This window comes from Pelodiscus sinensis, chromosome 2 (genome assembly GCF_049634645.1).
Source record: "Pelodiscus sinensis isolate JC-2024 chromosome 2, ASM4963464v1, whole genome shotgun sequence".
Classification (NCBI taxonomy): Eukaryota; Metazoa; Chordata; order Testudines; family Trionychidae; genus Pelodiscus; species Pelodiscus sinensis.
The window spans coordinates 169,542,900-169,565,384 of record NC_134712.1 but is presented as its reverse complement, the minus strand read 5'-3'; the positions used below and the strand labels follow the sequence as shown (position 1 = coordinate 169,565,384).

General features: G+C 45.7%; 1 long non-coding RNA gene across 1 annotated transcript; it reads right to left on the bottom strand.

Moving 5' to 3' along the window:
* Positions 1-9,859: 9,859 nt before the first annotated feature.
* On the bottom strand, positions 9,860-11,805 carry LOC142827270 (uncharacterized). The gene is made up of 3 exons (XR_012901878.1): positions 11,578-11,805; positions 11,030-11,465; positions 9,860-10,173 (listed from the first exon to the last, which is right to left on the bottom strand). It is a non-coding gene; the product is annotated as an uncharacterized LOC142827270 (long non-coding RNA).
* Between the last annotated feature and the right edge of the window lie 10,680 nt (positions 11,806-22,485).

The following is a 22,485-nucleotide window of genomic DNA, read 5'->3' as shown; positions in this document are numbered from 1 at the left end:
TCACAAAGCAAATAGTCAACCTGTGGAACTCCTTGCTGCAGGAGGCTGTGAAGGCTAGAACTAGAACAGAGTTTAAAGAGAAGTAAGATAAAGTCATGGAGGTTGGGTCCATGGAGTGGTATTAGCCAGGGGGTAGAAATGGTGTCCCTGGCCTCTCTTTGTGGAAGGCTGGAGATGGATGGCATGAGACAAATGGCTTGGTCATTGTCTTCGGTCCATCCCCTCCAGGGTACCTAGTGTTGGCCGCTGTCGGCAGACAGGCTACTGGGCTAGACGGACCTTTCATCTGACGCAGTAGAGCCATTGTAAGCTCAGGGCTCAGGGTCAGGGGTCTCACTGGACCACCCTGATTTTCATGCATACCTGCTCCTGGGTGGCCAGGCTGGCAGCTATCCTACCCTACACGGCCACTTTCCTGTGCCTAGTGCGGAGGTCGTGGATGAGGTCCACGATCTCCGCACTAGACCAGGTGGGCACCTGCCTCTTGCGGACCTGGGCAGGCTCCCGGGAGCCGCCACCCTGGTCCCGGGAAGAGGCGGAGGGCTGGGTGGCAGCGGGTGGCTGGCTCGTGCCATGCCAGGTGCAGGGTCTGCTGGCTGGGTGCTGGCAGGCTTGCACCTGGCACGGGCACCATAGCCAGTCCGTGCCCCTTTAAGGGCTCCAGGGCCGGGAGGGGGGCAGAAGAGTTTCCCTGGTGGTGCCCAGAGTGGCCACCAGGGAAAGCTGGGGAGGGCTAGCCTCCCACTAGTTCGAATTAAGTGGCTACACAGCCCTTAATTTGAACTAGTTAATTCGAACTAGGCATTAGTCCTTGTCGAATGAGGTTTACCTAGTTCAAATTAAGCGCTCCGCTAGTTCGAATTAAGTTCAAACTAGCGGTTTGCATGTGTAGCGTCTATCAAAGTTAATTCGAACTAACATCTGTTAGTTCGAATTAACTTTGTAGTGTAGACATACCCTGAGATAGATAAGGGAAATGTTTATACTTAGAACCAAACATAGCAAACTTAAAAGATAATTTTAAAAGGAAGATGACCATGTCATGCAAACTGTTTATAGGCAGTGTAATACTCTGTGTTTATTTTCTAGAAGGATTATGTTTAAGGGAGGAGGCTGCCCAGCATAAAAGTGCAAAGGGAAGCACCTAAGACCACTAAGGTTAGCTGGAGTTAATCTGTGTATATTATTTCTGGACGTTGTCAGTTAAGTGTTCCACAGAACAGGCATAATTTTCCACTGTGGGTTTTTACAGGCTCGATATTTATTTCAAAGTAAACTTTTAAAAATATGAATAAAATGTAAACAAACATGCAAGCCTTTAGTAGCAACTTAATGTTAAGTTACTCCACAGATGAACAGTATCCAAAGCCAAATATCTTCTTCATCCATCATTGGTAACTATAATGGTAGCTTCTGTAATGTAAGCATATAAGAAATGAATTGGGACTACCAGGGGTTCAGTTTGGGACCATAAGTGTCCTATTAATCACCCCCTAATTCATTCAGCTGCTCTTCTGTCTTTCCAAATACTTGATGAGAAAATCTGAAATAAGTCCAAGGCTTCACAAGAGTAATAAAGTTCTATTTGGGGAAGCTAATTAGATTTATGAGTGAGTGCATCTGTGCTAATTCCTTGTACATGTGCCATCACAAACAAATATGATGGATTGAAAAGTGCATCCTGTTTATACCAATGCAATGACACTGGGGAGAAACATGTTTAAATAAACTTGTAGGTCACATTTTAATCTGTCTGTGTTTAGAAAACTAATATTTTTACACCACCATAAAATAAATATTTTTCTTCCCTCTCAAGATTTAAGACTCCTTCTCCTTAAAGTATCAGCAACACTCCAGCTTATTTTTTCCCCTTTCCTTTGGCTACATGACCGACTGCAGTCACTTAAGTTACGTTTAAAATGATGAAATGTTTATCAACTGCTAACTCTCTCTCTCTCTCTCTCAACATTTTACAGTGTGCTAAAAAGTCTGATTGTTAAGAAAACCCACTGCTCTGAAATGTCACAACTTTCACAAGCACCTTTACAAATTGACTGGCTTCTACTTGTCCTAAAAGGAATGCCTTCAAAACTTGATGCTAAAGGAAAAATGATTATTGATCAAAATACTGTAGAGGTGAACAAAGAATTTACACTGTAGTGTTGTTCTGTAACCTCATACTGTAAAAGGACTTTGCTTTTCTCATGGGCTGACAGCCATCATTCCATTATTAAGTTTGCTTTAGAGTTTCCATTGTAAGCATGAGTTGGCTTCTCTCTAAAAGTCACAACGTACCTTAGAACTTCATTCACCACAAAACTGATATGCTACACTTTGGGGAAAGACAAAATGTCTTTGGCTATATTTAAAGTGAACTGGACAAGAGATCTGTGACCCCGTCAAGCCAATTGGTAGAGGGCACAATCTACAAAAAAGGAAATCTACAAGGGCAAACAGCAAGGAGGTGTCTTATGTATGAATAAAGACAAAGGATTGATCTAGTATATCTTAGATGAAGGATTCTGAGCCTCTTTTAGGATTCCAAGAAACAAGCTGACAGCATGTATGGCTCATGAAAGAAGGGTCACAGCCACACTGGCTATAAAGCAATGCAAGGATTTTAGGTGAGCAATACTCTGCTGACCTGTGAGGCATTGCCAGTGTAATTCTGAACACCTAGCAGCTGGTAACACCACTAATAAATATACCATCTGCTTGTACAGTGTTCACTTGTACCAACATAGCATGTATTAATAGCACACTGCTTCTGTGGGTCAGTCAAGACAGCTATGTAAACCACTAAAAGAATGTGTCCATCCCTGGCTTGAGTGTTTCCTTGGTGAAATCTATTTCCAGTCAAAACATCTATTTGTTTTCAGTGGACACATTTTTTCACAATACTGCTAAGAAAAACACGTACAAGTACACATGGAATAAGTCCATCCTATATGTAGCAACATTTTGACCGCAATGGATTTAGATCAGAGATGAATTTGATGCACTATGTTTCTTTCACAACACAGTAGTGCTATTTGAAGCACTTCCAATCAGTTAGGAAACAAAAAGTGCAGCACTATAGCTACACATGTGTTATGGATGCACCTAATTTCTCTCACACCTGTGTAAATCAAGAAAGAGAATGGCGGTACACCAGTTGATTCTTTTGCTCCCCTCCGCCCATTCCCAGATTTAAAAATCTGAGATTTTGCAGCAGTTTTTAGCTCTGCATGAATCGTATCAATCCTAATTCACTTGGAGATATTTGCAATCGTCCATAAGTACATCAGATCTAACCTAACCTAACTATGCAGGGCTTTAAAAGAGCCTAGAATTTATCTATGGGTGCAAATCTGAATCCTGCCATAGCTAGGGTTGCCAACTTTCTGGTCGATTTTTCTGCAAACAACCTTGGCCCCTCCCCACTCTGAAGCCATGCCCCTTCTCGGAGGCCCCTTCCCTGTTTACTCCATTCTCTCCTCCCTCATTCTCTCTACCTTTTACTCATTTTCAGTGGACTGGGCAGGGAAGTGGGGGGGGGGGGGGGGGAAGAGGGTCTCTGGAGGCAGGTGCAGTCCCTGGTGTGGGGCTGGGAAGTTCTGAGTATGGGAGGGAGAGCCCCAGGCAGGGAACTGAAGTGAGGGCTCTGGCTGCAGGTGTGGACTCAGCCCCTCATTCCCAGCCCCAGGCCAGAGGCAAAGGTACAGGCAGGGTTCTGGGCTTCAGGAGGGGGCTTAGGGCTGCGGCAGGTGAAGAGCGCGGACTAGTCAGTGCTTACCTCAGGGGCTCCTGGAAGCACCCAGCATGTCTGGCTCTAGGCAGAAGCACAGCCAGGCACCTGGCCCCCTGTTCCCAGCCAACGGGAGATGTCACTCAGGGCAGGGGCAGCATGTGGAGCCTCCCAGCTGCCTCTACACGTGGGGCAGCAGAAACATGCTACCACTTCCAGAAGCCACACTGAGCCAAGGCAGGCAGCGAGCCTACCTTAGCTCCACTGCGCCATTGACTAGGTCTGTGGTGTTAACTGGCACCACCAGTATCTCTTTTTGAGGGGTGTTCCAGTCAAAAACCAGACACCCGGCAACCCTAAACTAACCATTTATGGAAACAAATCAAAGTGAGGCCAGGCCCCCGTCCTTCTGAAAATCTGATTTATAAATATCCAGATGAATTCTGTGTGTGTTTATAAAATATTATATTCACACACACACACACACAGTGGGATCCCATAAGAAATTATATGGACTCGTGCCACAGTGTTTGCATCTGGATCCAAACTTCTCCAAGTGTGGTGTGTTCAGGCCCTAACATATGGCATTATAAATTATTTCAGTCTATCAAATGAAAAATTGAGTATTTACTGGTGCCTATTACTGCCGTTAGCATCACTGAGTCCCAAGCATGCAGCTAACCTACAGTACACTAAGCAAGCAAAGGTCTCAGACTCATAGAGGTCTCTTAGCGTCTACACTGCACCCGTAACTCGAAATAAGCTACGCAATTTGCGTAGCTTATTTCGGAATAGCTTATGAGACAGCACCAAATTCCGAAATAGACCACTATTCCAAAACATCCTTAAACCTCATGGAGTGAGGTTTACAGGGACATCGGAATGGCGAGCCTGTTATTTCGAAAGCTATTTTGAAATAACAGGCTTGTTTAAAAGAGGCGGAATAGCTATTTCGGGATACCAGAAGTATCCCAAAATAGCGCCACAATGTAGACATACGCTTACATTTAGAGTTTGTGCTGTTTCATCTCAATCTTAGAACAAAAGCCATAACAGTCATCTCTCTCTCCTAACCTCTAATTTTCCCATCTTGTGCTGTTTACATCACTGGAGGTATACAACAGCCTGCCCTGATGAAAGCAGCACCATAACTGGAGATTAGACATTCCTAACACTGCCTGCACATGAGTAGTTCATGAGGAGTAAAGGTCTGTAAGGAAAGGCAGTATTTTAATCATCATACTGTTATCCTACCATTTCCCACTCTTCTGTATTTGTGGCAACAACCTAAACTGGAGTAGGCAATAAGATAACCCTGCTGACCTGCTGCTAACCCCTGACAGGTCCCCACCACTATATTTACCTACATGGCCACAGGTACTGGAGATTGCAGCTCCTATTGGCTGCAGATTGCCATTTCTGGCCAATGGGAATGGTAGGAAACGGCAGGGACCAGAACACCACTTCCCACAGCTCCCACTTTTATCAAATACAAAATATTTATTTATAACAGTGATGAATTTATAGTATTTATTCTGAGATTTTTAATAGACCGTGTTAATAATGAATTTACAGTATTTATTATATTTATTCTATGATTTCTATTAAACGTGTCAGAGATATAAGGATGGGAATGGGGAGGGGAATAGTCTCTATTCTAAAAATATCCAGCTACACTAATTAAATAACAGTGATAATTACAAACTCTATGTACTACCCAAAACAACTACAACACTAAGCTTATACAACAAGAAAAAAAAAAATCAAATCATACATACCAACTTACACAGCACACGGAACATTTCAAAGATATCAGTTCGGTTGCGAAGGCCTTGGTTTCGCCCGAGAGTCGGGGGGAGGTGGCTGGTCAGTTGATCAGGCCAGCAGCACTTTGAAGTATACGGGAAGGCACATGCATGGTGGTACGTGTGTTGCGAAGACCTCCTAGAGCGAATTGTGTGATGCGTATTTATCCCCAAATCTGCACATCGCTTTCCCGCACTTGCATATTACCATATATGGCCCAATGGTCACCAAGTGGGGGGTCTGTGTCCCAGGGGTTGGGCCAAAACTGAGCAGGTTTCATGTGACCAGGTAAGCCCCGCAGTTCTCACACCAAGGTGGGAGAGTCTGAGGCTATTTTCCCCTTTTCACACCTTCCCTTTTTCTAAAGCAGTGTTTCCCAATTTTATTTGGCCGAGGAACCCTTTTCAGCATTTCAAGGAACCCCTAGGTTTGTCAAGCAACAAAAAAAAAGGGGCGGGGGAGGGACCCACTAATTCATGAAAATCTCTACCAATGCATGAAAATCACATTCCTTTCCCAAGATCCCCCCCCACCTCCCTTCCTTGAGGCCTCATCCGCTCTGTTCCCCTCCTCTCCATCACTTGCTATCCCCAGCCCTTATACACTCTCATTGGGTTGAGACAGGAGGTGTGGGGTGGGAATGAGGGACTTGGTTGTGGGAAGGGGTGAGAAGTACAAGCTCTGGGAGGGAATTTGGATGCAGAAGAAGGGGATGTTGGCTCAGGGAGGGGGCTCCAGGCTCAGGAGTGCTGGGCTCAGGTAGAAGGTTGGGGTGCTGAGCAACCCAGGGCTTGTGGATGTGAGGGTGCAGGAGTTTGGGCTGGATATGTGAGGGACTCAGGACAAAAAGGTTGTGAGTATGATGGGCTCAGGACACAGATGTGTGGGTGGTGCAGGAGTGTTGTGGCAGAAGACTCAGGATGTGAGGATGCAGGAGTTTGGGGATGTAAGAGGCTCAGGACAGGGGGTTCCAGTGTACGATAGGCTCAGATTTGGGGTCAGGTGGTGCAGGCGTATTACGATGCTACAGTGAGATGGGGATTTGGCCCCAATTGGGGGCTTGTTGGCCAGGCTTCATTTTTAAATAAAATATTATGTCAAACTCAAAAGGTTTTAGCATTGCCTTTATTTATGAGGGGTGAGGAGCCTGTTTTGAGTCAAGGGTCACTGACCCACTGCTGCTGGGTGGAAGGATGCTGGCTCAGGTGGTGGGGTGCTGGGGCAGGCAGGTGGTGGGATGCTGGGCACTAGGGTGACTGGCAGGGTGCTGGGACAAGGAACAAGGTGCTGTCGGGTGCTAGCATGGATGGCAGGATGCTGGGGCTAGGGCCAGGGTGGTGCTGAGTCCCGGGGTGTGAGACAGAGTTCTGGGGCCAGTGACAGGGTGGTGCTAGGTGCTAGGGTGGATGGCAGGGCTGCCAAGGAGCGGGCTAGGGATGGGGTGCAGGATCTGGGAGGGAGGTGGGGAGTGGAAGGGGGCAAGGTCTGGGTGGTAGGTAGATAGGGTGCAGAAGCAGACTGGATGTAGGGTGTCTGGCCAGGGGGAGGGAGCAGGAGCAGATTGGGGGTAGGGTGTCTGGCTACAAGAAAGAGTGCAAGGAGAGGACTTGGGTAGGAGTTGGACCTCCCTGATTTGGCACCCTCTGGACCTAACTGGTCCCAGATGAGGGATTTTTGGACCAAGGGAGGTCATTTCAGGGCCTTTTCAGTTCCCCTCCCCCCAACTAGGCTTCTTTGCACCTCTACCCCCTGCAACCCAACTGAGCTGCCCACCCCTGCTGGTTCCCTGCACCTTCCCCAAAACCATCCCCCACAATCCAAGGGAGTGCAGCACCAGTTCCCTGCAGCCCCTCACAGCCCAGCTGATCTGCCCTTCTGTTCCGTATGCCCTCCCCCATCCACCTCAGCTCAGCTGAGCCCTGTGCTGGTTCCCTGCATGCCTCCCCCACAGGACAGCTGAGCCCCGTTTCCCTGCACCTCCCTCAAGCCCCACAAAACTGCTGAGCCAAGAGCCGATTCCCTGCCCCCCCCTCCCCCGAGTCTAGTCCTGGTTCCCAGCACCTCCCTCCTCCTGCAGCCACACCGAGCTCTGAGCTCCACACACCCCCCCCCCCCACCCCATAGCCCAGCCCAGCTCCCTGGACCGCCCCACTCTGCAACTGAGCTGAGCTCAATTTCTCTGCACCCTCTAGCCTGCAATGCCCTTACCCTCTCCCCTCCCAGCATCACCCTGTCCCCCTCCCACTGACACCTCCCCTCCTGCCCTTTTCCTCCTTGTCTGCACTTGCCCCCCTGGCATTTGTCTCTCTGCTACCCTGTCCTTTTGGTGCCTTCCCCCCCCTCCTCTCCCCCTCCACACAAGCCCCTTCCTCTCCCAGCCCTTCCCCTTCCTTTTACTTTGTGGGGCTGGAGTCTGCCCTCCATCCCCAGACTCTGAACCCGCAACTCAGCCACGTGGAGCAACGCAGCATCCAGCAGTTTTAAAATCCCGGGCTCTGACGTTACGTCACGCCCGGGCATCTCCCCACTCACCGGTTTGAGCACACCGCGCAGGGCAGCAGCAGCCAGCAAGGGGGAGCTCAGTGAAGGTTGCGCATGGCAGGGACAGGATGGGGACAGGGGAGAGACGCGGCGCAGGGGGAGCTGGGGCCCACTCCAGTTCCAAATATTGGTGGAGCATGGACATCAAGAGCCCATACAACTCGCTGCCCATGCCTCTGCTGGCGCGCGCTCTCTCTCTCTCTCTCTCTCTCCTCTCCCCCCCCCTCCCCTCCCTCCCTCCCCCTGGGGGAGTGCCAGCTCTTCACAGAACCCCAGGGTTCCCCGGAGCACCAACTGGAAACACTGTTCTAAAGGCAATGGTATGCAGGAAGGGTGCGGTCGGTTTCTCCCGAGGAGTACTGCAGCCCACTATAGCAAGAGCAGCCTTGCCAAACTTTTTTACTGGGGGGAGGGGAGTTTCTTCTCTAACGCCACTGTCTGGGAACAGCGACCCGCGGCCAACAGAAGCTGTGATCACTAGTACCTGTGGCTGTACAGGCAAGTACAGTGGTGGAGGCCTGCCAGGAGCTAACCCTGGCAGCTCGGGTTGGGGCTGTGGGCTGGTTTTTGCCCATCCCTAACCCAAACTGTAGGCATAGGTGCTGAAACACTGAGGGCTTGACGTGGTTTCCATTATATCCAGGGTTTACAGTTTGGTTCAATGACTCAGCACTCGGGCTATACAAATTGTTCCGGCATCCCTATCCATTGATTATAAGGCTACAAGTATATATATGAATGAGAGAGAGAGAGAGAGAGAGAGAGAGAGAGAGAGAGAGCAATGGGTTGGCTGGAAAGAGAAGACAGGATATAAGGAAAGATGGAGGGATTGGTTTCTGAGCCGAGGTGAAATAAGGAGGCAGGAGAACAACTGGGAAAGGGAGGGATTGCCACAGAGCTGTGATACGTGATCTTAGACTTGACAGCTCTGGAGGGAGGGAGGGGCACAGAAAGGGGGTAAAAGAGCTACAGAAATGTACACGCAACTCAAACCAACAAATTAGGAGATTATCTAATCTCACTTCCTAATCTAGCATCCCATCTGTGATCACGGCCAGCACCAACTGCTTCAGAGGGAGAATGGGTGCAGGCAGCAGTTTTGAGATAAGCTCCCCCGGGGCTGGATTCACTCCTGCTCTCTGTGGTGGGGGTTAACAGGGGACTGCTGTCCCAGAACTTTTTTTTATAAAGTATCCCTTTAAACAAATATGTTGCAATGGTAGAAAAAAATTGTCTGAAAACTGTAGGTATTGGGGATACTTAATTTTTTTAAACAACTTAATTGTAGCTGGACGGGCGATGAAATTTTTGGGTGTAAAAAGCACAAAAATAATAAAGCTCTGTAAAACTTACAACAAGAATTCAGTTTTCTCCAAATTTCAGTTGTGTTGACATACACCCCCCCCCCCAGTTCTCTCAAGTACCCCTAAGGGTACTCATACCACTTGAGACACATTGGTTTAAAACCTATTATGAGTACTTGCAGTGGAAGTTAGGAGCCTAAAATATCATTGTGTAGTCAAGCTTGGTCCACTAAACACACAATATGCAGAGAAGCAATCTGTGAAATAATACATGAAACCAGTGCTTTTTTCGTGACGGTACGCACTGGTACAGTGTACGGTCACCTTTTTTTGGGAGCATTCATGGCTTTCCCCTGGCCCTCTTGGGAGTACAATTAAAGGGACCTCCCCACCATTCCCTACCAGCTTTTTTTTGGCTTGACAAATTTTTGAAACTAGCAGTTTTTTGTTTGTATATTTGTTTTTAAACAAAAAAAAAGCACTGCATGAAACTACAGCACAGGACTCAACATAGGTTGGAGGGGAGACTCAGATCACTGGCTTATTTGTCACAGTTCCGGGGAGATGGATGGATTGTTACAGCCCAACTACCCCCACTGAGAAGTAAAGTGGAGTAACATCCCCATGCCTCAAGCACTACTCAGATTTTGACCTCTACAGTGTGGAAAGATGACGATACTCCCTTTCAACATAACCCAGATGGTGGGAGGCAGGAAGAGAGTTGTGACAGTCATGTATTCCCTTTCTCGGAGTTACGTGCAAAGGCACGATCTAGCCAATGAGTGGAAGTGCTCTCTGCAAAAAAAAAAAAAAAAAAAAAAAAACTTAAATAGGCCTAGGGTTTAAATCACAGCCAGGCTATTATTGCAGATCATGACTAAGGTACATTGATGGAACTGTTAGAGGAATGAAACTGGCTTGAGGAAAATATGCTCTAATGTTCATGAACATTAAATTCATTCAGACTTTTTTTTTTTTTTTTTTTTTTACATCTTGACTTGCAGAAAACAAAGCAGTAGTTCATATGCTAAAGAGCACCGGTTCCACACCCTTGAAAAACAGTACATGACTGGAAACCTTAGACTGAGGGATGTTGGTCTCATTGGGCTTGTGCAGGGTAAAATATGGCTAGCACCATTCATAAATACAAAGGCTGTCCCCTGCCTGGTTATTGTGCACTAACTTCTTCCACCACAAAATGTTCCATGCAGGGAGCTAATTTAAAAGCTGCATGATGTATGCTTTCATTTTTTGAAAAAATCCAAGTTTTGACCCTGAATCCTCTATTTCAAAACAATTTCTGTTTTTTTTGAAAATAGCTCCACCACATGACAGAGGCCAACCAAAAACAATTAGCAAAGGGGGTGAGGAGCATCAAAGAGAAATTGAAAACAAGAGACACAAACACTCTACTATACCCTATCCTCCTTCAGGAGATCTCAGGAAAATGTTCATGTTCTCGTTCTCTCTCTCTCTCTCTCACACACACACACACACACGTTAAAAAGTCTGTTATACAGCATACTGGAGGAAGGGGGTTAATTAAACATTCTGGTAAACCAAGAGTTATACTTTACCAATGGAATACCACTTTTCAAAGCATTAAATACAATAAAATGAATAAAATATTAAATAGTGTATAGGTACTCACCAATCCAGTAGAAGTAGCGTACTGTAGAATGGTTTGGTTCTTGAAGCATTTAGGTGAACACAGGTAAAGCATTCTATAGAGTAGGGGATCTTATGACACTATATATCACAACAGGCAGCGCATGGCATATGTCCAAAGCACACCTAACACTAAAATGATACTGAACATAATTTAATCTGTCTCTGATGATTCAGGGGGCACTTCAGGATCTTGCAGGGCCTTAGGGCCATCCTTAGCAACATCAGGCATCATTGTAGATATAGGAGTTTCGGGCTGAATCTGTAATGATCCTAGGACACACCCTGGAAGCTTCCTTTTTGAATAAATCTGATTTCAGTTTGCTTTCTTGTTTTTTGGCTTCTCTTGCACAAGCACAGTACATGCTGTTGTATAACATGTTGGGCAGTATCCTAGTCCCAGCTACTAGATGGAAGATCTGGATTGGGAGAGATCAGAAATGGTGGCTAATTGAGTGTGCATACACAGAAACACTTCTGAACTAAGCCTCATGGCAGCCCCCTGAGATAAGCACAGAACAGCATACTTACTGTGTCCTAGTAGCACAGCATGTTCCAATAGTGAGCACACCACAGGTATATAAGAGAGCTAAGCTCACAGCTGGGCTCACTGTGGTCCTAGTCCAGGCATTGAGTATGTGTGTCCATTCTCTGATCTGTAAAACCAGACAACACTTGGAACAGGAGAGCGTGCCTATGGGGGAGTGGGGCTACCCACTCCTGAGTACAAGATGAGCTGCACCTGGGAGAGATGGCCTGATTGCCCTATGAAGAGCAGCTGTAGTCTACACTGAACTGAAGAAGAAAAAGAACATTTAAAGTGCTATGCTGGTGTGATTAGAGACTGCCACCAGTGAGTAAATGCTAAGCTAGCACTGAGAAACTAGTCAGGTAAGTCTTGGGAGATGTTTGCTAAAGCAGGAAGGCCTAGGAAGTAGATCAGCCTTGGTTTTAGTTATGCTTTTTAGAGTGCTTTGAAAACTTTATTTTGAATGTCTATTAATTTAATAAGGCACAAGCCAAGAAGGGATGGGTATGGGTAAAAGTGTTTCCTGAGTTTACTGAACAAGTCAAAAGGGGAAACTGAGACAAGCTACCTGTACTGTGCCCCTTGGGCCTTTGCCATGTGGGATTGCATGAGAGATGGATGGCCCTGCTACAGCACCTGTAAAGTGACTTAGAAACTTGTTCAAAGTGACTTAAAACACTAAAGGGCTATATTTGTGCCTATTATTACTAGAGTTGGTCAATATTTTTCTGATGAGCATTGTCCAACAGAAAAATGCTCCTTGTCAAACCAAAGCATTTGGCAGAAATGTGTCAATGTGTTTCTACATGACTTTAGCTTTAGTAGGGAGTCAAAGCACATGGGTTCTGTTTTTGGCTTTGTTACAACGTTCTGAAGCTCAGAAATATTGAATTACCTGTTCCTGTCTGTAAAATGGGGAAAAGTAAGAGCTATATGGGAGCTGGATTCTTTTGTTTCATGGGAAATGTCACAATTGTTCTGTTGCAAATAGAACAAAATAAAATGTCTAAATTCCTTCCCCTCCTCCCCCCCCCCCCCCATATGACTTTAAAAGTTAGCTAGCTAAAACATTAATTTTGATAAAATTGGAAGATTGTTCTGATTTCAGTTTTTTTTAATATCTAACAAACTGAAAGAAAAAGTCATTTAAAAACAGAAAATGGAAATATTTTTTTCTGAAATGGTCAAAATTATTCCATTTCAGCTTTTTATAGTGTTCTCCTGTCTAATGATTTTCCTTAATTAAAAAAAAAAATGTCGAGAGCCACATGTTCTACGAAATGCCTTGCAAAACAGACTACAGAGCTGCGAATGTGTCTCCATTCTAGGTCAGTAAGGTCAGACTGGCAGGAAGTGAAACTTTTGGTGGACCCCCCCCTCATTGCTAATCAGAGCATGAAGTTGTTCACTGGACACTTGTGACAGGGGGAGGGGTGTGTGTGAAAGCAAATGTATACAGACACGGGAGATGGTGAGTGAGTGCACATCAGGTCGGTGAATAGAATGCCCTTTTGCAAGTGCATCATTCTCAGCATGTATGCTGCAGCTGCAGAATGGGGAGGAAGACTTGGCTAAAATACCTGTGAAGGAGAAAATAGCAATGTGTGGGCTTGTTGCCATCAGTATTCACCACATGTATGGTGAAAAACAACACTGCATGGTAATAAGCTGTTGTTGCTTTTGCAAGTGTTATGGGGAATGGCTTAGAATGCTCAAAACAAGAAAGCAGCTCATTGGAGATCTAATTTTACCTACTTCTCTACAACGGTCTTAAGGAACTGCTTTCTCTCTGTCACTTTTCTGAACAAGAGGCTCAAAGAAGAGCTGGGATACCACAAGAGGCTATTATTGAGTTGCTATGGGTCTAGCACTGGAAAGCCCACTTTGGTGTGGTGCGCCTACTTACGAGTTGTTGTGGGAGGGTTGGTTTTTTGTTTGTTTGTTTTTTGATTCAGTGAAGTGTGTAAGTATTCAAACTTTTAGGTGCCAATTCACATTGAAACTAAATTTTGAAGCTCAAAAGATCTACCCCTCACAAATAAATTAAAAGTAAATGCTCACCAATAAAAGATCCTATTGTACTATGCCTTCTAGGATCAGACACTATGCATAACTGAAGCAGTGGAATCAATACTATGTAATGGGGAGAAAAGTCTCTACTATGCACAACTGGATGGGCATTCCTTTGGGAATCACTAAACTAATGACACAGCAGAAACATTTTAGCTACAACTGCACATTCTGACCAACTGGAACCCTGGAGGCTTGGATTCTTGTCTTGTCTTTTGTTTCTGCCTGCCTGCATGCCCATAGCCATTTCTCCCACCATTCTGCCCTCTTTCCCCTCCTTCTCCCTCCCTCCTCCATTCCCCTTTGTAAAATGAGGATAACATCTACCAGTCTTGAGGAAATAATTTGAGTTCCTTGAATGAACGATACTTGTGCACAGTATTAGCATTATCACCTCTAAGCAAGCTGTAAGGTACATCTGAGCAAGATGCATCTGACAAAACGAGGTGCAAGTCCTAATAAATTGTCAGCCTTTAAGGTGCCCCTGGATTCTGTGTTTTTGTGGAAACAGACTATCACAGCTACCTCTCTGAAATCAGTCATACATGAGTTGTTGAACCTCATACATATTTTATGTATCATTAGCTGGGTAATAACATGCATGGTCTCCATGGTTTTTTTTAAACTAAATTGGCTCTTAATTAAGAGAACTATTTACAGAAGTACTGCAACTGCAGCCACAGGCACTGGTCTGGTGCCTTCTCCACACTCCTGCCTCCAAATCCCATGCAGGTTGCTCCAATACACAGTCTTAACATATAAATAATCAATATGGACCCTTTCTTTCATTGGGGTTCCAGGACTTCCTATACATTCAGAAGGATAGCAACAAAGTGAGTCTTGATGTAGTGCTTCTCCAGGGTCTTCTCATCTGAGCTCTTTAATTTTGAAGATTCAAGTTTTCATTGTTGAATGACCTGAAGGTTACATTTACATATCTGTTGTGAGTAGCAACACACTTCTGATGAGGATATGTCTATACTGCAATCGTGTTCTTTGCGGGGGAGGAGGGGAGAACAGAGGGGTTTTTCCAGCATTCTTAAACCTCTTTCTATGAGGAAGAACGCCTTTTCCGAAAGCTCTTTCAGAAAAAGGCATGCGTGGACGGGGAAGAGGGAGTTCTTTTGAAAGAGGAAAAAGCATGAGTGCTCTGGTGGACACTCTGTCCATAGTAATCACACCTTAAATGCGAGATCGTGTCCACGCTGAATGGACACTTAGCTTTCAAAAAAGCAGATCACTTTTTTTCAATGTGTGTGTTTTGTTTTTTGTTTTTTCTGTGTAGATACTCTCTTTCGGAAGTTTTTTCCGGAAGATCTCTTCTGGAAAAGCTTTTTCGGAAAGAAACCTGCAGTCTAGACGTAGCCTGAGAAGAACTAAGGAGGCACGAATTCCAGTTCACTGAACTAGTGTTGAAAATATAGAATATTCTATATGGACACAGTACACTAAGTGCCTGGACATTTGGCTCCTCTTATTTCAACCAGAGTGACTGTTGCAATATTAACTCATCAGTAGGGTAAAATGCTGCTATGGCCTAACTCTAACTTCTGTCTAACAATTTAAGAATTGTTCTTCATAAGGACAGGAAGAGCTGAAATTGAAAGATGGAAGAGGCCACTTTCACATTTTTATATAAATATTACTGCTTATCTCTTAGAGGTTTATTACATTGTATCACAATGTGGTAACTAGGATAAAATGCTCATAGAGACACTGCTAGCTTTTGCTAATATTGTCTGGTTGAATTCTTACACTGTTCTAGCAACCTCTCAAAACTGAGGCAATGCATGATGAGGCATGTGAGGATCATGCCTGCTGCCCCAATTTGCTGCTTTGCTTGTAGGGAGTAGGCCCACATGAACTGAGCATGCTCAGTAGCATTGCTGAAGTTAAATGACCTCACACTCTCTCCCACTAGCCTTAGATATGGGCTGTCTCTGTCTCAAAGTCTTGGATCAGTCCAGAGGTTGAATATTTTAAGTAAAGCTGGTCAGAATCTTTCCACTAAAGCTGCATTTTTCAAAAATGGCCTTTCTTTTAAAAAAAAATAGTTTGGAAACTAAACAACCATCATTTTTATGAACTGAAAACCTGGTTCTTGATACATATTGATAGTGGATTTAATAAAAAGTATTAGAAATGTCTGGTTAAAGGAGTCTGTTCTGAATCCTGCAAAACATAAATACATCACTTTATACTAGCGGGGGAAAGAGGGGTTGGTTGTTTGTTTTTTTTGTTAAATTACCTTTTCTGATAAAGGACTTAGCATGGGAGCTGGCTGGGAATCTTCCAGTGAAACAGAGTTTCTAGGCTCCAGGCCAGGGAGCTGGGAGCTTGGCTAGAAGGCCTGGGAGAACTTGACCCCCGAGTCAGAGTGCAACCAAATTAATAGGAGTTAAGGGCCTAAATACCTTTTAAGGACCTACGTGCCTTTTTAGATGCCAAAATCCCCTTGGTGTCTAAGTGATTTTCACAAAACACGTCAAATGCAGAGGCAGGGCTAGAACCAGCCATTCTCTCTCTGTCCCATGACTAATCAACTCGACTGTGCTCCCAGTCACCTATGAATTTTGTGAGGCTTAAACCCCTATTTTATTATTGTTTCCATTTCAGGTTGTGGTTTAACCTTTCTGAAAGGTGCTATTGCAGTTAACTAGCAAACTATTGCTCACTTCCATAGCCTGACTCATTGACAGATTGTAGCTAAAGTTAACAGCACTAATTATGGCTCTCACACCCTCTTTTATTTTTATTCCTTGCTGCTGAATGCACTGATGAACCCAGAAGCTGAAAGTCTCTTGCTGATGAGGATTCATCCATTGCTAAAACCTGCTCTAAATAGCGGAGACCAGTAGGAGGTGATATTATTAGTTGTAAACTCAGGTCCCCAAGAATGCTATGCTTAGAATACATTGACTGTCCCATATTCAGTGCTCTGTAATATCTAGGTAATGTAGGGTCATCCATTGCAGATCCTCTTAACAGTGGGCTATAAATCAAGTCAGATTTGACCTGTAGCTTAGGACAGTAGTTCCCAACCACTGGTCCATGGACCGGTGGCGGGCTGCAAACCCCTGCCTGTCGGACCATGGCACTCTGGCAGGCCATGCCCCCACCTGCTAATGAGTCCCATCCACTGGGAAGCTCTGTTCCCTATAAGGTGCATGCCTGCATGCACTAAAAATTCTCCTCCTGGGGTGAGTAGCACTGCGAGCTACCCCACGTGCCGTGATTGGAGCCAGCCTGCAGTGAGGCTGTTCCTACTGGGGCAGCTTCACCACAGTCCCAGTTCCAGCTCTGACGGCAGCCATTCAGCCCGGCTGGCAGGGTTACATGGTGGTCGGCTGCTCCGTGTCTCTTCCGTGGTGGGTGGTGTGGTCAGGACCAGGGAGTGGAGCCCTCATGACCATCAGCATCTCAAGGAAGATCAGGCTAGAGGCCCCAGGGAGCTGCACTAGATGTCGGCAATTTCCACCCCTCCTACGGCAGGGCCTGGCTTCCCCCGTAGGGTCTCCCCTGCTGGCTCCGGCCTGCACCATGTGTCTGGCTGCTTCCCAACATCCATGGGCACCGCAGCTGGCAGCACTGGTCGGAGTTGTGCAGGGGGAGCCTGGGCTCCCTGACTCAAACCAGTGGGTGTCAGGGAATAGTACCTGTCAGGTGGGTGCCATGAGCCCAAGATGTGCACTGGCTGAGTGACCATGGCCTCTAGGTCCTGACTGTTAACAGCTGGGGGGGGGAGGGGAGGACTCTTGAGCCACCAAAATCATGTGCCCACCCCTGTCGTGTGTGCCCCATACCCTGCCGATCCCGTGTGTGTCGGGAGCTGGGCTCTTGCCTGGCCTGGCAGGGCAGCAGAGGAGGTCTCTTCCTGGCCACAGAAGAGTGCTTTGCTGCATGGCAGAAGGGCTGTGTGGAGCTTGGCACTGCAGCCCTAGAGCAGCTGTGAGCTGGGCAGTAGCACTCAGCTGGTGGCTGGGAGGTAGTGCAGGGCTAGGTGAAGGGGGGGGGGGCTAGTGCTGGGGAGGTTTTGGGGTGGGGCTAATATTGGGGGCTGGGTACAGTGGGGCTCTAAGGGGTGGGAGGCTGGCACTGGGGGGTTTGGTGCAGGGGATTCTGGGGTCAGTGGCTGGCACTGGAAAGTAGTGGAGGGATGAGTGGCTCTAAGGGTTAGGGCTGGCACTGGGGGACTCTGGAGGCTGGGCTTTTTGTGGATCAGTAACATTTTATTTGAATATTTGTATATTCATTATGCAAACAACAAATATGCAAATATTACCAGTCTGCCAAAAGTTTGTGAATGGGTTTGCTGGGTCCCTCGTATCAAAAAGGCTGGGAACCATTGGCTTAGATAAGGTAAGACGGAGCAAGCTGGATATTTGTGCACTGTATGCTAAAGAAGGAACAGCAGTAGAATGCTCCCTGGCATGGAGCCAAGGAATTCTTCCATGGGAAAATTCCCAATGAGCATTGGCATTACTCTAACTCTAAAACTCCTGGAGTTGACTATCATGAGTTCACTCTCTCAGTTGAAGAATGTGCTGTCCATCTAGTTACTCATGTTGCCTTCTGTGTAACAGGAATACTTGAAAGAGCAAATGTCTTGTGCCACAAGGATTAACTGAAATTGTTCACGTGCCTCCTTCCTGGTCTTTTTTGTTACTCTGAGAAATTGTGACTTGAACAGAACATACCTTTCTCTGTCCCTCCCATGTGCTACTCATTTAAACCCAATAAAAAGTTTGTTCCCCTCCCCTTGTAAAGGTCACTCAGTGAGTGAAATCTGATCATCTGTGAACTGCAGTTTATTTTACAACAATGCAGGTCCTTTGTGCTGGGAGTGCTGAGAAATGCTTTGTGATGTATGCTAATTAGAGAGAGAGAGAGAGAGAAAATGAGGGTTGAAGTATAAGCAGAAGTATTAAGCTGTTGTATTAATATAATGTAATTCTTTTGAGGGACAGCAATTTGTAAAGTGCTTTGAGCTGTGGTATATCACAGCTAAGGATTATTAAATTTATGAAACCATAGAAACCAATTAGAAGAAAATACAAAGGACAGCATTGTTTTTATCCTCATTATACATATGACTCTGCTAAGGGTACCCAGTAGATCAGAGGCCAACACTGGAAAAGAATTTGTCTCCTGACTCCCAGTCCAGTGCTTTAGGTGCTACACCATGATGCCCAATAAATTAGGGCTATTGTATTCTGCATTTGGTATTAGTAAGGTAGCACCAAGGAGCCACAGTCATGGAGCAGCACTCCATTGTACTAGGCACAACACAGTATGAACTCAGAACAAAACAGTCCATGCCATAAGGAATGTTCCTCACAGCTCCCGTTGACTTTTAATGAGGGCCAAGTGGGTTTCCATGTATCGTTCCTCTCCTCCTTTGCCTTTCCAAGCAGTATGTAACTTGGGTCATTTGGCAAGGGCTGCATTGACTTCACTAATGATAGAGCTTGAGTAAGGACTGGTGTGGTTTGGCCCAGTAACAGCAGCAGTTCAGCATAGGGAAAATATGAACAAATATCCACTCTGCATCGCTTGTGGTCACCTTTGTTGCTGCACCTGTATCTGAACACACCAAAAAGGTATAGATTGGCCATTGCATAAGCTTGGATTAAATATAAAGAGAACATATTATGGGCCCCCGTACTGGCCTGCTAAACAAAGCCATACACACAAGCAGGTTTTTTGGCTGCTCGGTGCCAGAAGGTGGATGGATGTTAATGCTTTTTGCAGCACACATCCTGGCCTAACTCTCTGGTGTAGTGGCTGTAGCTCCATTGACTTTGGTATTGTTCCATTATTCGGGGGGGCAGGGGCAAGGTGGGGGTGGGGACAGTTCCATGCTTTTGGAAGGGGTGGGGCCTCAGTCAGAAGGGGTGGGGCGGAGGAAGCCAGTCCTCAGCACCGCTTGGAGTGTGCTGCGCACCCTCACACTCCTCTTCCCTCCATCCCAGCTCTTAGAGTTGTTCAGTGCCTGAGCGCGCATGATGCTCCAGCAGTGATTTTAAAGGAGCTGTGGCTGGGAGCCATGGCCCTTTTGAATTGATGAGTCCTAGGGCAACAACCTCTTGTGCCCTTGTTTCTTAAACTGTGTGCCGTGGAGAACTCACAGGTGTGCTGCGACTGTTTGAAGAAAAATAATGGCCGCTGAGATGCAGTGGGTGGACGAGGTGAGCCAGTCGTGATGCAGCAGTGACATGGTAGGAAATGAGGCAGGGCTACTTGCATTCTTCCTCATGTGCTTCTGTGCCCGACTTACAATCGCCTGGGAAAGCCCCGTGCCAAAGGGGAGGAGCGTTGCAGGGCCAGCTCTGATTGGCTGTCTCTGCTGCTGGTCTGGGGATTCTGCCTGCCAGGGGAGAGAACTGCCCTACAGCCGCCACTCCAAGCCATCTTTGCACCGCTGCCTTTAGCCCTCACTTGTTTCCCTCCGCTGTTCTGGGTGGCCAGATACAATGTTGCTCCTTTGCTGGACAACTTTTTTTTTTTTTTATTTAATGGATAGAGATTGACAGATTATATTTGGGATACTTAGATTAAAAAAGATGTTCCACTTTTCAGTTAAAAAGATACTTAAATATCATTGGGCAGTGAGTGAATATTGTTGTCAATAAGTGTCATCTGGTGTTCAAAGGGCAAGGTGTGTGTGTGGGGGGGGGGGGGGGTTGGTTGGCTTGTTTGTTTTTTGCTCAGCCAAAAACTCTTGGTGTGCCTCATTAAAATATATATTGTTTGGTGTTCCTCGGTCTTAAAGTTTAAGAAACACTGCCCTATACCCTCCCCCATCAGTGGACGTGTGTGTGTGTGTGTGTGTGACCCCGACCGACCCCCCCGACCGACCGAGCATCAACCAGAACTTGGCCCTGTGTATGTAATCTACTAATATACAACAGAGCCTGCTGCTTATCTAATGCATGTTAACTAACATTTTGTTTTTTAGCTTATCCATGGGGTGGAATTATACCAATGTTAGGCAAGCTATAAGGCCTGACTTAACTTGTGCCATTGCCAATTCTGCAATAGTAGGCTTCCACCACAATTTTGACAGAGGAATCCCAGCCTGGTGCAGGGCTGATGGGGAAGTGGAGGGGAGGACCTGCTATCGGCCCCGGCGACCTGCTATCGGCCCCGGCTACCCGCTTTCAGTCCAGGCAGCTGAGAGCAGAAAATTTCAGAAAAGTAATAGACTCTATTACCTCAAATAATAAGGCCCATTATTACTTTTCCATGATTTTTCATGGCTTGTCTGCAGCTCAGCAGCAATTTTTTTGACAATCCTCCTGCAATATGAGTGGGGCCTCAGAGTGTAAATTTTTTAAAGCAGTAGCATGATGATGGTATAGCTCTCAATACAGGTGCATTTATTCTGGTATAAGAGTGTCCTTTTCCTGACTAGTTTATGTCCCTTTAGAAGGAGTTCGTTAAAATGGGAAAGTCACTTTCAAAGCAAAACAATAGTGTTGCCAAGGCCGGTTACACCAATAGAACTGTTTCTGTTCAGCTACTCTGGTATAATTACACTAGGAAAACTTTTCAAGTAAGTCAAGGCATAAGAATTGTTTCTTTCTGAAGTAATTGGAGCTACAGTAGCAGAGGTTCCTCATTCTGGCTTCAGATGCAGACGCTGACATGCACATTTTAAGCCTGCACAAAACTCAGACCGAAAAACTGAACTTGGGGAAACACTGATGCTAGACCCCTCTCCAGTGAGAGAACCTGGGTTTTCAAGGACAGAAGCTGAAATAATTCAGGGAAATTATTGATCCTTTGTATTTGAACAACCCAACCCAGATGTCAATGGCCTGGATGACATGAAAGCAGATCTTTGGCCTATATTATGTGGAAAAACATGAGCAAGATGAAACGTAATGTGTGTTTCTCAGATCCTCTGATAGGAAGGAATCATTAAAATATTGAAACCAACATTTCTTTAGAGTGAAAATTGCTACAACAACAAATCTAAATTTAATCACTTTAATTGTTGAATCTGATTCTTGGTCAGTTCAGCCAACCATATCTGCAGAGGCACCTCCCTTCACCTGGCAAGTCTACACCTCCTATTAACAGCAATGAGAATGGCACACCCCTCAAGTTCTTAATATCAAGTATATCGATTCCTACCCATTGCTCCCCTAATATTTTAAGTTTGGGGACTTCCAGTAACAGCTGGATGTACATTAGTTGTATACGGTCAATTACAATTTTCTAATATGTTTTTCTCTAAAGAACTGATCCTATTTCTGTTAAAAGTCAATGGGAATCTTTCTATCAGCATTGCTTGGAGTTGGCTTAGACCCTGATAAAACAGCTAAAAGCCAGTGGGAAATTCCCCTGTTTTGCCTAGCAGCATCTTCATTAGTAATACTTTGTATGCTCTTATTAAATAAAGTGAAAGCATAGCACAAGCTTTTTCTCATTAAGTTCTAAGGCAATTTTCTTTAAAATAAGAAACTTAGGGTGCTGCAGAAATATGGACCTGCTTCTGCACCCCATGATGCTGTTGTAGCTACATGGGAGTGCAGTGAAGGACAGGGCTGAAAAAGGCAGTAGCAACTAGGGGTTTGATCCCACTCAGATGCATGACTCCCTCTTTGAGTCCCTGTCCCAATTGTGGTAGTACAGCCAGACTACATTTTGTCTCTGTGAAAAAGGATCACAGAACACACACAGAGGTTAATGTTTTTGGAGTCTCATGGTTTCTGAGGAGGTAGGTAGCAACCTTCTTAATGTAGTTCCTGGCCCTCAACCCCATGCCCCTTTGAACTCTGCACAGCTATCTTATACCAGAGAAAAGTGCTTATACAGAACAATGGGAACATCCT